The 13,573-nt window shown below is 36.0% G+C and overlaps 1 protein-coding gene across 3 annotated transcripts in view; it reads right to left on the reverse strand.

Moving 5' to 3' along the window:
* LOC108617060 (uncharacterized) overlaps window positions 1-13,573 on the reverse strand; it is a 41,499-nt gene that overhangs the window by 9,971 nt on the left and 17,955 nt on the right. For 2 of the 3 annotated variants that reach the window (XM_018012703.2, XM_018012702.2), the window contains exon 2: window positions 11,677-11,710. The exons of the other annotated variant lie outside the window; for it this stretch is intronic. The gene's annotated coding sequence lies outside the window, so the exon portion shown is untranslated. The remainder of the gene's footprint in view (window positions 1-11,676; window positions 11,711-13,573) is intronic. 3 annotated transcript variants of the gene reach the window in all.

Consider the following 13,573-nt stretch of genomic DNA (forward strand, 5'->3'; position numbering starts at 1 on the left):
CATTTTGTCTTTATGTTTGTCAGTTAATTGAGGCAGCAGCAGGTTTGGGAATTAAATTTTTTTTTTTTTAATTTGTAATTTTTAGTCTGCGTAATTGTGTTGCTTATAAAATTTCTTGCTCTTTTAATATAATTTTTATACCCTGAACCCATTGAAAATGGGAAATCAGGGTATAATGGTTTTGTGAAAAGTATGTAACAGGCAGAAGGAATCATCGCAGACCCCATAAAGTATATATATTCTTGATCAGCACGACGAGCTGAGTCGATATAGCCCTGTCCGTCTGTCCGTCCGTCCGTCCGTCCGTATGAGCAAAAGAATCTCAGAAGATATAAGAGCTAGAGAGCTGAAATTTGGCATGCATACTCGTGTATACCATAGGCAGTACAAGTTTGCTTTATTTTTTCGATAACTCGTCCGATAACTTTTTTATCGAGAATAATCGAAAAATCGACTTGGTTTTTTCAGCATAATTTTAACACTTTTAGACCTGGAGACTTCATATTTGGGTTGTATATAAAGTTAGTGGATACAAAGATTTTGTAATTTGCAGATTTTGGATACCACGCCCCCTTCTCCCCCAATTTGTAAAAGTACTAGTACTAGTACTTTTCAAGTACTAGAGACTTGTGCTTTGGAATGTACACATATTTTAACCATATGATTACGCTCTGAAAGTTTCATTAAGATCGTATGTCTACAAAAGAAATTATTCAACAAATAAATTCTCATATTATTGCCCACATTGCAGCGCAGCCCAAGCGCAGTCGCTGCTAACTGCGCAGTCAGCAGAGCACGTGCTTATAAGTGCATGTGTATGTATGTGTGCATAAAAGAAGTCCAGACTGATTAGAATATCAGCTTGGAGGGTTCAGGGTATCTCCTAGTCGAGCAGTCTCGACTGGAGCCTTCTTACTTGTTTTGTAATTGGTTTTTGAAAGTAAATGCCTTGACATCATTTAGTCTCTCCGTATATATTTTATAATTGGCATTTATATAGTTAATTTTTCGCATTGTATCATTATACGAATATATTTCTAAATGGCTGGGCTGCCTTATATGTGGCACATCAATTGCCAGAAACTTCATTGAAATGCTAAGCGACAGCTGAGCAGAACTTTTGATTTATCACAAAGGTCTAACAACAATTGTGATGGACTTTGGCATATCCTGTACTGGACAATGAATTGCATACATATTATATATCTATAAATACATATTTAAAAATATTTTATTTAATTATTTATTGCTGCTATCTTAGATTGTTTTGCTTCGTTTTTCGAAATTCTTTCGCAATTATTATGGCAGAGCTTATCTGGCTCTTCTCTTCAGCTGAGCCATAAGTACACACGACTGTCTGAAAAGGCATTCGCATAGCATTTTAAAAGGCAAAGGCCCCAAAATAAATGTAAATATTTATGCATAAAAATTATTTAATTAAAGTGCCTTCAGGCAAACAATCGAATAAAAAGCAAATAACAATTAACATTTATATATGTATGTGTATATATAAAATATATAAAATATCTAGAGGGAAAGTTAAGCTTGAATGCCTGACGTTTTTGTTATTTTTGGCTAATTATTTGACATTTTCAGTTATCTGTCTGTTATCTGAGGGCTTTTTGCTTTTATCATAGCAAAAAGATTCGCATATAAATTTCGAGTGTCTTATTGTACAAATCATTTCTCAACTACAACAATGGAACACTTGCAGGCGTGCCAAACGACGAGTTTCACCAGCTCGAAAACGAACTCAACAAAAAATAGCTCTGGGAGGAGAGTGCTCGACTGCCAAATGCCCTGCTCACAAATCCAAAATGGAGTCAAAAACTTACATAAGTTTTAACAATTTTGAAAAGAGCCCTCGACTGGATATGGGAAGATTGGTTTCTTTAGCCTTTGTTATACCCGTTTGAAGTGCCTAAATGGCTCCAGGGTATACAAATAACCTGGCATATTGTTTGTCATCGCTCTGAAAGGGTTTGCTGCGAATGACACGGGCAACAATTTATTAGCGAAAAACGCTACTAAGGGGGTTAATTGAGCAATAACAAAATGCAAAACATACGTCGGTATTTAGTGTGTGCTTGTAATGCAGCAGCAACAACAACAACACTGGCAATAGCAACAACAAGACTTGCAGTTGCAACAAGAAAAATTCAAACTGTAATGGGAAGTTGTTTGTATTGCTGCTGCAAGCAACTGGCGGCTGGCTGCAACAATTGTTGCAGCATGACCATTGACATTTTGCAATTGCATTTGCTTTATATTAAATGAAATTTTCCGGCTGTTTTTTAATTAACCTCAACAGTGCCTCAACAGTGCCTGCCTGGCGGCAGTAAAAGTTAATCCTCCCAGCTGAAAATACAATTATCGGCTTATATTACGAGCTGAGAAAGTGTTTTCGATTTCAGCCAGCCTCTTGGCTAATCTCGCTTTCAATCTGCGTGATCTCTGAAACGTTTGCCAATATCATGGTAAAAACTGGTTTTCATTCGATCCGACTCGAGCCTAGAACTGAAATTCATTATTTCGTATAAGTAAGCCTAAGCAGAAATTCAATTTTTCTATTTTAAATGAAACTCTAAATATAATTGGCATTACTTGACGTATTCTCAATATTAGCAGGGTTTTACCCAACACACTCCACGCGATCTGTGGCAAGACTCGTGATTAGTTTAACAAAAGATTAGGTCGCAACACACTTGAGCCTACAGTGCGTATGCGTGTTAAGTATTCAGACAATTACGCGTTGGCCAAGTCAGTTGGCCTGCACATGGACACGTCCATTGGCTGCTTTGGCATTCAAATCATGTGATTGTCTAATGATAAATGCCATAAATAAAAACCGACCAAGACCGAGAGAGCTGGAGTTAGACGGACACAACACGCCAACGATACCGACCTGATACCTAAGGCCGTATATACATACATATATATTTCTTGAGGCTTTTGCGTTTGTTTCGTGGCAAGTGTTTCATTATTTAGTGCACAACTGCTAAATGGCAGGCAAATTGGGCAAATGATTAAAATTGGCACACACAGCGCAACGAATGGGAAAGACTGAAACAGGAAAGAGTTATAAACAGTTATACACAGGCTAAATAAATAAACGTTTCGCTTCGTTTTATGAAGTACACAAATGTTAATTAAACGCTCAAATCAGATGCAATAAACATCAGAGGATGAGCTGGATTAGGGCGCCATATACTCGCTTAGCTGGCTAACTGGAAAAATGTGGATTGCGACTTATATAATCCGATTGCCATATGATATATGAATTAATATTCTTTATGGCTCCAATAACTGATTGAATAACAGATCACGTTCGTCACGAAATTATTCACTACATAAATTTATATGATATTCTTCTTTTAGCTGCTTAAGAATTATTGAGTTTGAATAAAACTTTTAGCAGACGATTCGCCATAATTAATTACCTACTTACTATTATTATTATTAATAATAATAAATCTGTTTTTTTTTTTTTCGGATAGAATATGGTAATAGGTCTGTTAATGCTTCTTAAGGTGCGGCATTTGTTTTACAATAATTATCATCAATTGATGATATCATTAGAGGGTATTTGCACAGTCCGCTTGCCATCATTATTATTTTTAGACATTCTGCTGAGGCATTCACTAAAGATGTAAATTTTTGGCGGAGAAACAAAACAATCAGCGTCATCGGAGTTAATAGAATATTATACTGTACTAAAAACTTATTTTTCAGATATGGGAAAAACACACATCAATTATTGCGAAAGCAATTTAAATAAAAAAATTTAATCAACTAGAAAAAAGCTTTGCTTGTCATATTTCATTTTATTAACATTTAAATACTTAATTGAATTCATTTTAATTTATTAGTTAAGCTATTAAAATCTTTTTTGTAATTTATTGTGTCATTTAGATAAGTTCCGATAATGAGTAATACTTTTGTTTGTTTCATTATTGAAAATTGTCAACTGCTCTATTATTTTACTACTTTATTTATTACTTGTTCTTTCCAGAAGTTGTTCAGCTTACGTCAAATTCGTTTTGCAAGTCAATAGTGTTTGTATAAAGTATATAATTTGATCGATCAACTGCCGCATCGATAGAAAGCTCTTTATGATATCGGGCCACATTTGGGCTCTATTTCGCTTGGGCGCTCAAAATTTAGCGATATTTGTATTTTGTCAAGCAATTAACGCGCATTCGTTGAATTTCGTGTGAAAATTTTCCACTATCTGGCAGGCAGGCAGGTATAGGTATAGGGACAATTGCACAGGGTGGGGAGCTGCCTTTGCAAAGATCAAGAGTCAAATTCTTTGGGCAAGATAAGCAGGCAGCCGACAGTCTCTGGCCCGCCTGCTTAGTCATAGCCAGCAAATTGACCAACACACATGAGCCGAATCGAATTGAATCGACTGAGGCCCAAAGCTAAGCGCAACTGGTAGCAAGCCAGGCAGTGAGCCAGTGAGCCAGCCAGGCAGCGAGCCATTAAGTTGCAAAGTGCGCTTGCAACATGCCAAGAGAGCCAAAGCAAATCCAATGCAGCTCCAGCTGTGTTGATATCGCCATGTCAGTCCACTGGCCATTAGCCAAGGTTGTTGAGTTGGTAGCCGGGGCTACTTGCAATCGCCTGATATTTAGAATCGTCGACTCTGCCGCGATCAGCGAGCCAGCATTAATGCCCTCTTATGGATTGCGCAGACGCCAAAAAATTGGCAAACATGTTGCCAGCAAAACAAAAAAAAAAAAAATCACACACTCATACATCTAAGTGTGGGCCTGTGTGTACATGTATGCATGTATATACTAACTATGAATGTGCTCTAAACATGCGCCCAGACACCAACAACAACAACTACAGACGCCAAGTAAATTGCTTGGGCCCAGCCCGTGTTTGTGTTTTTCCTCAGCCGTTTTTGTTTCTGTTTTCTGTGTGTACTTGTTACGTGAGAAAATTTTTGAAAAGTTTGGATTTTGTTTAGCTATCTGTTGCTGCTGCTGCTGCTGTTGCTGTTGCTGCCGTTGTGCGGGCCAGCTGCCAAAAAATGTGAAACTACTAACCGTTTTTTTTTTTTTTTCATTTTGTTTCGTTTCTTTTTAAATTTTTTTTGCAACTTTATGGCTTTGTTGGCCAGCATACGACGAGTGCGGTCGCAATATGGTCTCAGCTCTCTGGCCATTGCATTCGCCTGCCAAACAGAGCCCAACCATACGGTGACCATGTGGCCGGTCCAGGTGAAAGCCTTGGCGTGGCTCCAGCGAAGGGTGCTCTTGATAATCGAGGGAGCATTGCCTATAGACATTAGAAGTATAACACTTCCGCATAGAGTGTCCAGTCTAAAATAACTCATTTGATTATGGATAATTATGGAAATTATCCATGGCGAATGTAATGTTACCATGATGAATAATAATTAGTCTTTATCTAACATTAATATTTTATATAATCAAAATTGAAGCTGCCAAGTCGACATTATAAAGTGGAAAAATAGCCTTTCAAAATATACAAATGATTTTTTTTTCCACTTCAAATTTAATGTGAAGTTTTCCATTTAACTCTGCAAATTGGCAAATTTGCCTTTCAAACTCAACAAAAAATTAAAAAAAATATTGTTTAAGTCTTATCCATTATTAGAACATTATTATGATGACATTTAGAATAATATAAGCTGTGGTTAGTTTTATAAGTTTTCTTAATTACGTTACAAAAAGTTTATTGTATATGAATACAGTAGAATCCGGTTATAACGACTTCGTTTATAGGGTCCGTCCGGTTATAGCGACGACAATTTGATGTCTTGAGCGGTCCCTACAAAATTATATATATAAACAACATAAAGACAAGGCTTTAAGGATCTGGGGTCAAATCTCAATAGGTTATAGAAATCCTCAGACAGAATTTTTTAGAATGCTTCAGAATGATATTCTACAAAGATTAGTTTTTATTACAATATTCAACTACATCCACTCGATTTTATAGCTTCTAGAAATCTAGAAAACCTGTAATTCTAAATGGCAATTATTCATTCATATTTATGATTATTACAAGCTTTTGAATTATCATTAAAATGCTCAACATTTATTTAAACAAAAGTGTGAATTTACGGTTTGAATTACAATAATATTGTAATTTTCTCTTCCTTTACAAATTATTTTGCAAGATAATTTGTAAGCAATATATGTATTTTTAACAAATCGAAAACCAATTGAATTTTATTTTATTTTTTTATTTTATTTTATTTTTTTTTTTATTTTTTTTTTTTTTTTTTTTTTTTTTTGTTTGTTTGTTTGTTCCATTTGTGCTTCGCGCTGAAATGTGCATAAAATTTTTCATTGTAATTGCTGTGTGAGTGGCGCAAGGGGCGAGAGGAAAGGTATTCAATTCTCTTGGAGAGCGGCGAATCCATTGAGTTAGGCGCAGTCCATTGAATTTCAATTAGCGTACAAATTGCTTACAAATTTCAATTGCAATTCGATTCCAATTTCAATACCCAGTAAATGCATATCGGTGACATTTGAGTTGAGCGCTCGATCGATGGCTGGCAGCGTACATGAAATTAATTTGAAGGAAATATTGCCAAACGAACGCACAAATCACAATTCGCTTCAATAAATATTTTGCAACAATAAAATTTGTTCAAATGCCAAACGTGTGATGTTTTGTTTTCTTTCAGATCTCAGATTTAATTTTCGCAAAACGTGTGAGTCGCATTAAGTTAATTCATAAAATTTATTTATTAGCCCATTCTAACAAATTACGCAAATAAAGCCAAATGCCCTGCCACGCAGCTTGAGAAAAGGTGTTTTTGTGCTTTTTGACCTGTTTGTTGTTCACTTTTCACGTTTTTATATTACTTTTATTTTTTATTTTTTTGTGGGAACTTGTTTAGATTAACATGTATTCGTGCTGAGTTTTTTTTTTCCTTTTTTATTTAATATATCTTCAAGTTGCTCAAATTGTTTGTAATAAATTCATCGGAATTCTTTATTTTGGATTCGCTTGTTGATTCACGCGCTATGAGCCCAGTCGATGTTTTGACCCATGCCTAAATTGAATAACAAGTGAATGGCTTGCTGCGCGGCAAGACTACGTGATACCCTGTAGTTTGTCGCAAAACTCATGTTTGCAAAAAAATATGATAAAGCTTTAAATGAGTTATTCGAATGCCTTAACATTCAAATATTTGATACAAATCCCTCATAATGTCATAAAAATGGACAATTTTAATTTCATATATTTTGTATAAATATTATATATAAATTAGCTTGCACTTTGTTTACAAAAATAATAAACCTTAACTAGTTAAAATGTTCTTGTAATACGAAATTACTCAAAGCCTTATTCAACCAATTAGAATGATACAATCGAGTATTTTTCTATATACACCGATCCAAGCACGCACCCAGCTGCACAGCACGCAAATTGGTGTCATGCATGTCAAACGTAATAAAGCATGCCAATGATTAGGCCTGGATGAAATGCGCAATTCCGCATGCAGCTTGTAGAATGTGCCAAAGTACAGGCCTCTTACATGGGCAAATTAGCGGCACGCTTCGATCTCGCAACTAATAAAAATTACATCAAGAGTGACACACACAACATCTAATCGATATGGGAGATTGACGAAGTTAAGGCCCACTCACATGATTATGCGAAACTATAGTAACTAAAAATAAATAACAAAAAACAACAACAAATAACAATTGCTCAAATTGTCGTTAGATTTTGTTTTTAGATTTCTTACTCCGTTCCGCACATTAAACAGCTTAAATATCGCCGCACGAGATGTCGCTTGTTGGCAATTTGTTGCCCACAAATTGTGAGTGCAATGGGTACAATGCACAGACCCACAGACCCAGTAGCCAAGCCCCAAGCTGCGTTTGCTCGTCCTCCTCTCCCTCCGGTTTATTTTGGGCAATGAATGTCCCACACGCAACTCAAGAGACGCTACTCAAATTTATCACACACATAGAGGGAGATAGAGGGAGAGAGGGGGCTCTCTTTTCCTTATGGGTTATGTGACTCTCTGGTATGCCAGTTGCTCGTTAAGCCAATCACTTGTGCATGCAGTGCAGTCGCAATAACTTTATTTAATTAAAATACCAAATATATTAGCTAAATAGTTTAAACTTCTTTCTTAGGACTTTTCCAAGCTTTGCCTAAACACAAAAAGTTGCAAATAATAAAAACAAAAATAACGTAAATTCCGCTCATTATACTCGCTAATAATTCATTGGCTTGTGAGCCGAGTGAGCGAAAAAATAGAAATATAAATTCAAATTAATTATTACAAATTAACACAAAAAAAAAATCAAAAATAAAAAACTTAGCGCACGCGTCCAGTGAATAAACATAAAATAAACAATCGCCGCAACAACAAAATCCACAAACTTATCACCTGAAGCAGTTTCGCGGCTTTTGCTGTTTGTTGGCCAATCAAACGAAACGTGCCAAGCGCAGATACAGACACAGACACAACAACAAGATACAGATACATATACGGATACAAATACAGATACAGATACGAATAGTGATAAAGATACAGGCAATGTCTACATTTTGTGCTGACGCACATTGGACGCAAATGTCGTGGCCTTTCATTAGAATTTTAAGCTGCAGCCCCCTGCCGTCCTCCCCGCCTCCATCGTCGGCGACCTCTTGATAATTAACAAAGATTGCCAGCTACCGCAGCTGCCAAACAGCTTAGCGAATTCATAATTGTTACTCCCCGGCGCTATTTGAAGTTATTGCTAGACAGGTCCAAAGTTTGGCGTTGTGCCAAAACAATTTACTGATCTTTAGCTGCGAGCTGAAGCCTGAACTTGAGCCCGCTTCGGTGTGGTCAACGCGCTGGCCGTATTCACTTTTACTACAAGAATTTGGACATCAACTCTCACTGTGCTCAAAATGACATGTCATGTGGATTCAACTACGCGCTGGCTACGTGCCACAGCCAGGTGAAACCGTAACCATGTCCAAGGCAATTTCAAATGATATGCCGTGCTCCAGCTGTGCAAGAGAAGAGAAATTTTAGAACTCTTTCTTAGACAGCTATTTATCATTATAAGAGCTTGAAACTAATTGCGATTCGTTTTCATTGACCCAAAATTAGAGTATATTAATTATATATATGTATATGTATATCTATCGAAAACATCTACATAAAAGTCCTCGCAACATGTTGGCATTTAAACTTAGCTATAAATTTTCGATTTTAATTGAAAAACTTTACGTCATAAACTTAAAATGGAGCCCAGCAGAGGCTAGTCAACCAGTTATTGTATTTTATATTTCATCTCTGACAGCTGACGACATTTTGTAATTTATGCAGAGATCGAAAGAGTTATGGAATGAATTTGTCAACTAAATTTCGTTGGATCTTTGAATTGGCCGATTTTTGGATGATATTTTATTATTATATTATTCCAGTCAAGTTCAGAGTTCAACAGCAATATCCATATAGATAATATGTTCTAACATATGCGAGTGTTGATTAACTAATTTGAATGAAACTGCGATAATTGATATCTAACGACAAGTTGAGTAGGTGCAAACTTTTGCAGATGCTAATCTAGAATGAATTGCAATCAATACTGAGAGAGCTATAGAACCAGTTCCATATCAGTTTTTTTTTTTTTTTTTTTTTTTTTTTTTTTTTTTTTTGGCCAAACAACAACTACAGAGTCATTTTTCATAATAATCCCCGTATCCCATCAACAGTCTGCAAAGTTAATTTGATTATCACTTTTAATAATGAAAGATTGAGTTCTTTGGAACATGTGATGAAAGCCAAACGAATACACACCGTTGCTCATTAGGCGAGGAAAGTGTGTAATAATCAGAATAACAACAACTATGATTTTAATTCAATTTGTATTCGCATATGGCGAAAAACAAAAGCAATTATTTGCAATGCATGTGCAAATTTCAGCTATTGTTCAATTTCCGCTTATTTTGTTTTTTGGTTGACATAAGCTAATTGCGAGTTGTGCAATAATTTCAGTGTTTGCTTACAGCTAAAGATTCATCGATGGGACTCAGGCAGGCAAATCGTTTGCCTGACCTCAAATGCTACAAACGAAATATGCATTCATATTAAAGTCCAACTCACAAATTACCACAAATCATATACACATATTTATTAGTAACTGGCTCGACTAATGCTAACGATTTGCATAAGCTCGAACTGAGAAGCGCCACTTCGAGAGACCTGTGTGTAGCTGGCACTCGACCTCATTTGCCATGGAATCGCGGCCGATGCTGGCTGGGGTATTTGGCCGAATGATCATCGCGAAAAGGCATCGGAAACCAGTTAAAGGTTAGGGCCAGCGCTTAGTAGGCCAACACTTGTAGCCAGCAGGTGTGTGCAGCAATTAGCTGCATGGGTCCAACGGAATCTCTGGCTGCAATTAAAACGCACCAGCTCAAACAGCGAACGGCAAGTGAGCGTCAACATTTAAATGCCGCTTAGCTGTTAAAACTGTTGACCCGGCCGACACAAACAACAGTTGTGCGTTGGAACAGGTGCCAACACCTAATGACGCCCTATGGGAATATTGCACATTGATCGCCGCTCATTATATAAGAAATATGCCCCCATCCCATTCCATTGGGCCGGCTTGTGACCCACATTTAATATTCTGAACGTGCCTCTAACGCTAATAGCCCCAGAGTTGCGAATGGAGTGTGTGAAAACCGTTACGCTGAGTTCGCCCAAGCAACTAAGAGATTAAACATTGTTTTTGCCCAGCACCTTGAGCTGTTCGTACATTACTCATACGAGCATATAAAGGCGAAGAAGCCGACGCTTAAATGCCCTTGCAAAGGCAAGTGAGCTGAACAATAGAAACTATAAACTAATAAAATGATATGGGACTACAGAGAAAACAAAATTGATAAGATTTTGTTTAATCATAACAAAGACAGAATTGCCAGACTTGGCAAACTTTAGATAAACCATACAGCTAAAAGTAAATGAACTCGGCTGCTTATGTTAGTTATATGATATAGCTAGAGATAAACTAACATAGTCGTATCATAAATTCGAGTTTCATGTATAAACACTCAGATAGAATTACCAGACTTGGCAGACTTTAGATAAACAATTCTACAATGAACTCAGCTCCCTATGTAAGTTATATGATATAGATATAAATTGTCATAGAAGAAGCATAGATTCATCTCGGGTTGCTTGCGAATGTATAAAAACTTAGACTTGGCAGACTTTATATAAACAGTTGACTCCTTAGTTTAATTATATGATATAAATATAATACTACATAGCCGTATCATAAATTCGAGTTTCATTTTCAAGTATTTGGTGTATAAATACTCAGATAAAATAGTCAGACTTGACAGATTCTAAATAAACAATTCTTGTTATGCGTAAATGAACTCAGCTCCTTCTGTTAGAGTTATATGATATAGATATAAATGGTCATAGAAGTATCATAAATTTATCTCATATTGTTTGCGAAATATTGACGTATTTGGTGTATAAAAAGTCTTATGACAGTCGCAACTAAAAACTTGTATCTGTCAATCTCCATCATAATAAAATAAATCCCCTTTTATGTCTTCAAATTTAGTAACAACTAATAGAGTGTAAATAATATGCTTATAGAAATGTATAAAAAATGGTATTGTAAAAAGTATTATAAAATATAATTAAATAATTACCAGGTAAATTGTTGTTACAGCTATTGTTGCGTGTCTGCAAAGTAAATAAAAGAAAGAAAATCATATTAAAATATTTATATTTGTTGTTGATTTTTTTTTTTTTTTGTGCTATATTCGCTGAGCTCTTTTACATCGATAAACATTAGCATTAAAACATGCATTTTTTCGTATTATTATTGATAATAGCAATAAAAGTGTTTCACACGCGTATTAAATATACTAAATGTTCGCATTGATGCTGCGGGCCGCTTTCTCGAAATAGAAAATGAAAACACGTTGGGCTGAAATACATATTTCTACAATATCGGCAATTATGTGAAGATTTATGGAAAATGAAAATAAACATCGGCCATGGCACAGCTTGATGTTTTCGAAATCGGATAACAAATAAAACCAAGACTTGATCAAAATCAGCTGTGAGCAATTCAATTGGACGACGCGGCAGATGCGTCACAGCAGCCACATAAACACACAAACTGTATGTAGGTTGATTCCTCAGCCTCTTTTTGCTGTTTTTGTTTTTGTAGTTTTTGTTTTTTTTTTTTTTTTTCTTGCTGCCTGACCATCGAGGCGTCGAGGCATGAATCAAGCAATTGTTTGAGCTTTTATTGCGGCTCGCAGAAGAGATACAAATTCGTAACGCACTCGAGATACATTCTCGCAAGTATTTTTATGTTGTGGGCTTGGTAATTGGCTGGGCCAACAGCCGAAAGAAACGGGTTAGTAGCCGGCCCAGGTGAGTGTCAATGGCTGCGCTTAAGCTCCGGCCTCTCATGCAAAGCGCATATCTGTCAGATAAATACATATATAAATGGGCCCCAGTAAACTTGACTAATTGTTTGCGCCATGGCCGTGTCGGCTGCTGCGGCGTTTTGGCCAATATACTTACACGCAACAGCCAGCCAGCCAGCCAGCCAGCCAATCGGACAGAAAGTCAGAGAGACAGCCAAACAGTCAGCACTAAAAGTCATTTTGGAAAGTTCTCGGCCTGACCTTATTTCCCAGCACAACACCCAGCGCACTTTAAGCTCCATTCGGAGCAGGCGACGATAAGGCAGACGACGATGACGATGCTTGGTAAATAAAGCAAAGTGTGGCTAATAAGCCACCGCAACAGAACAAAACAAAACAAAAACAGCAGCAGCAGCAGCAACAACAGCAACAACAACAGCAACACTATGATACCACACTTTGCGGCAATTGTGTAAACAGCAGAACAGCAACTACAAAATAAAATACAAACCAAGCAAACTCACTTTGCGCACAGTTAGTCAGCCAGTCTATATACTTACAGTAGTCAGTTCAGAAAGCGCCATAACATTCAGGTTAATATGCATATGTTTTACACACTCTACAGAGACTTATTGAAGTGTTAGTGAAAAAAAACAAACAATTAAGCACGTTAAAGTCTGCTGCGCAAACGACGTCATAATACTCGCTCACGATCATAAAATGAATAAATAATTGATATTTTTACGATTCGCCATATAATTAATTTATCTATCTGTAAGGCAGGCCAAGACTCGACATTAGTCGGTGCTATCTTATATAGTATACATACGAAATATCATTATCCAGAGACAATATTGAAAAAATACATATAGGAGTATAGCAAAGCATATGTACGATTTTTATTTATTGAGCGAGTATTAAAAATAAATTAAAATAGTCAAATTAACTTTGAAGTAAATATTAAATAATAATAAGAAAAAAAAAAAAAAAAAAATATATATATATATATATATATATATATATATATATATATATATATATATATACATATTATTAAAATAATCATTATTTATCAGAAATATAGGATAAAGTAAAAAAAACGGTATACCCTGATTTCCCATTTTCAATGGTTTCAGGGTATAAAAAGTAAGTCTTAAGGCCAGAC

The sequence above is a fragment of the Drosophila arizonae genome, chromosome 2 (genome assembly GCF_054131065.1).
Source record: "Drosophila arizonae isolate 15081-1271.41 chromosome 2, UAZ_ARI_1.0, whole genome shotgun sequence".
NCBI classification, from domain to species: Eukaryota; Metazoa; Arthropoda; class Insecta; order Diptera; family Drosophilidae; genus Drosophila; species Drosophila arizonae.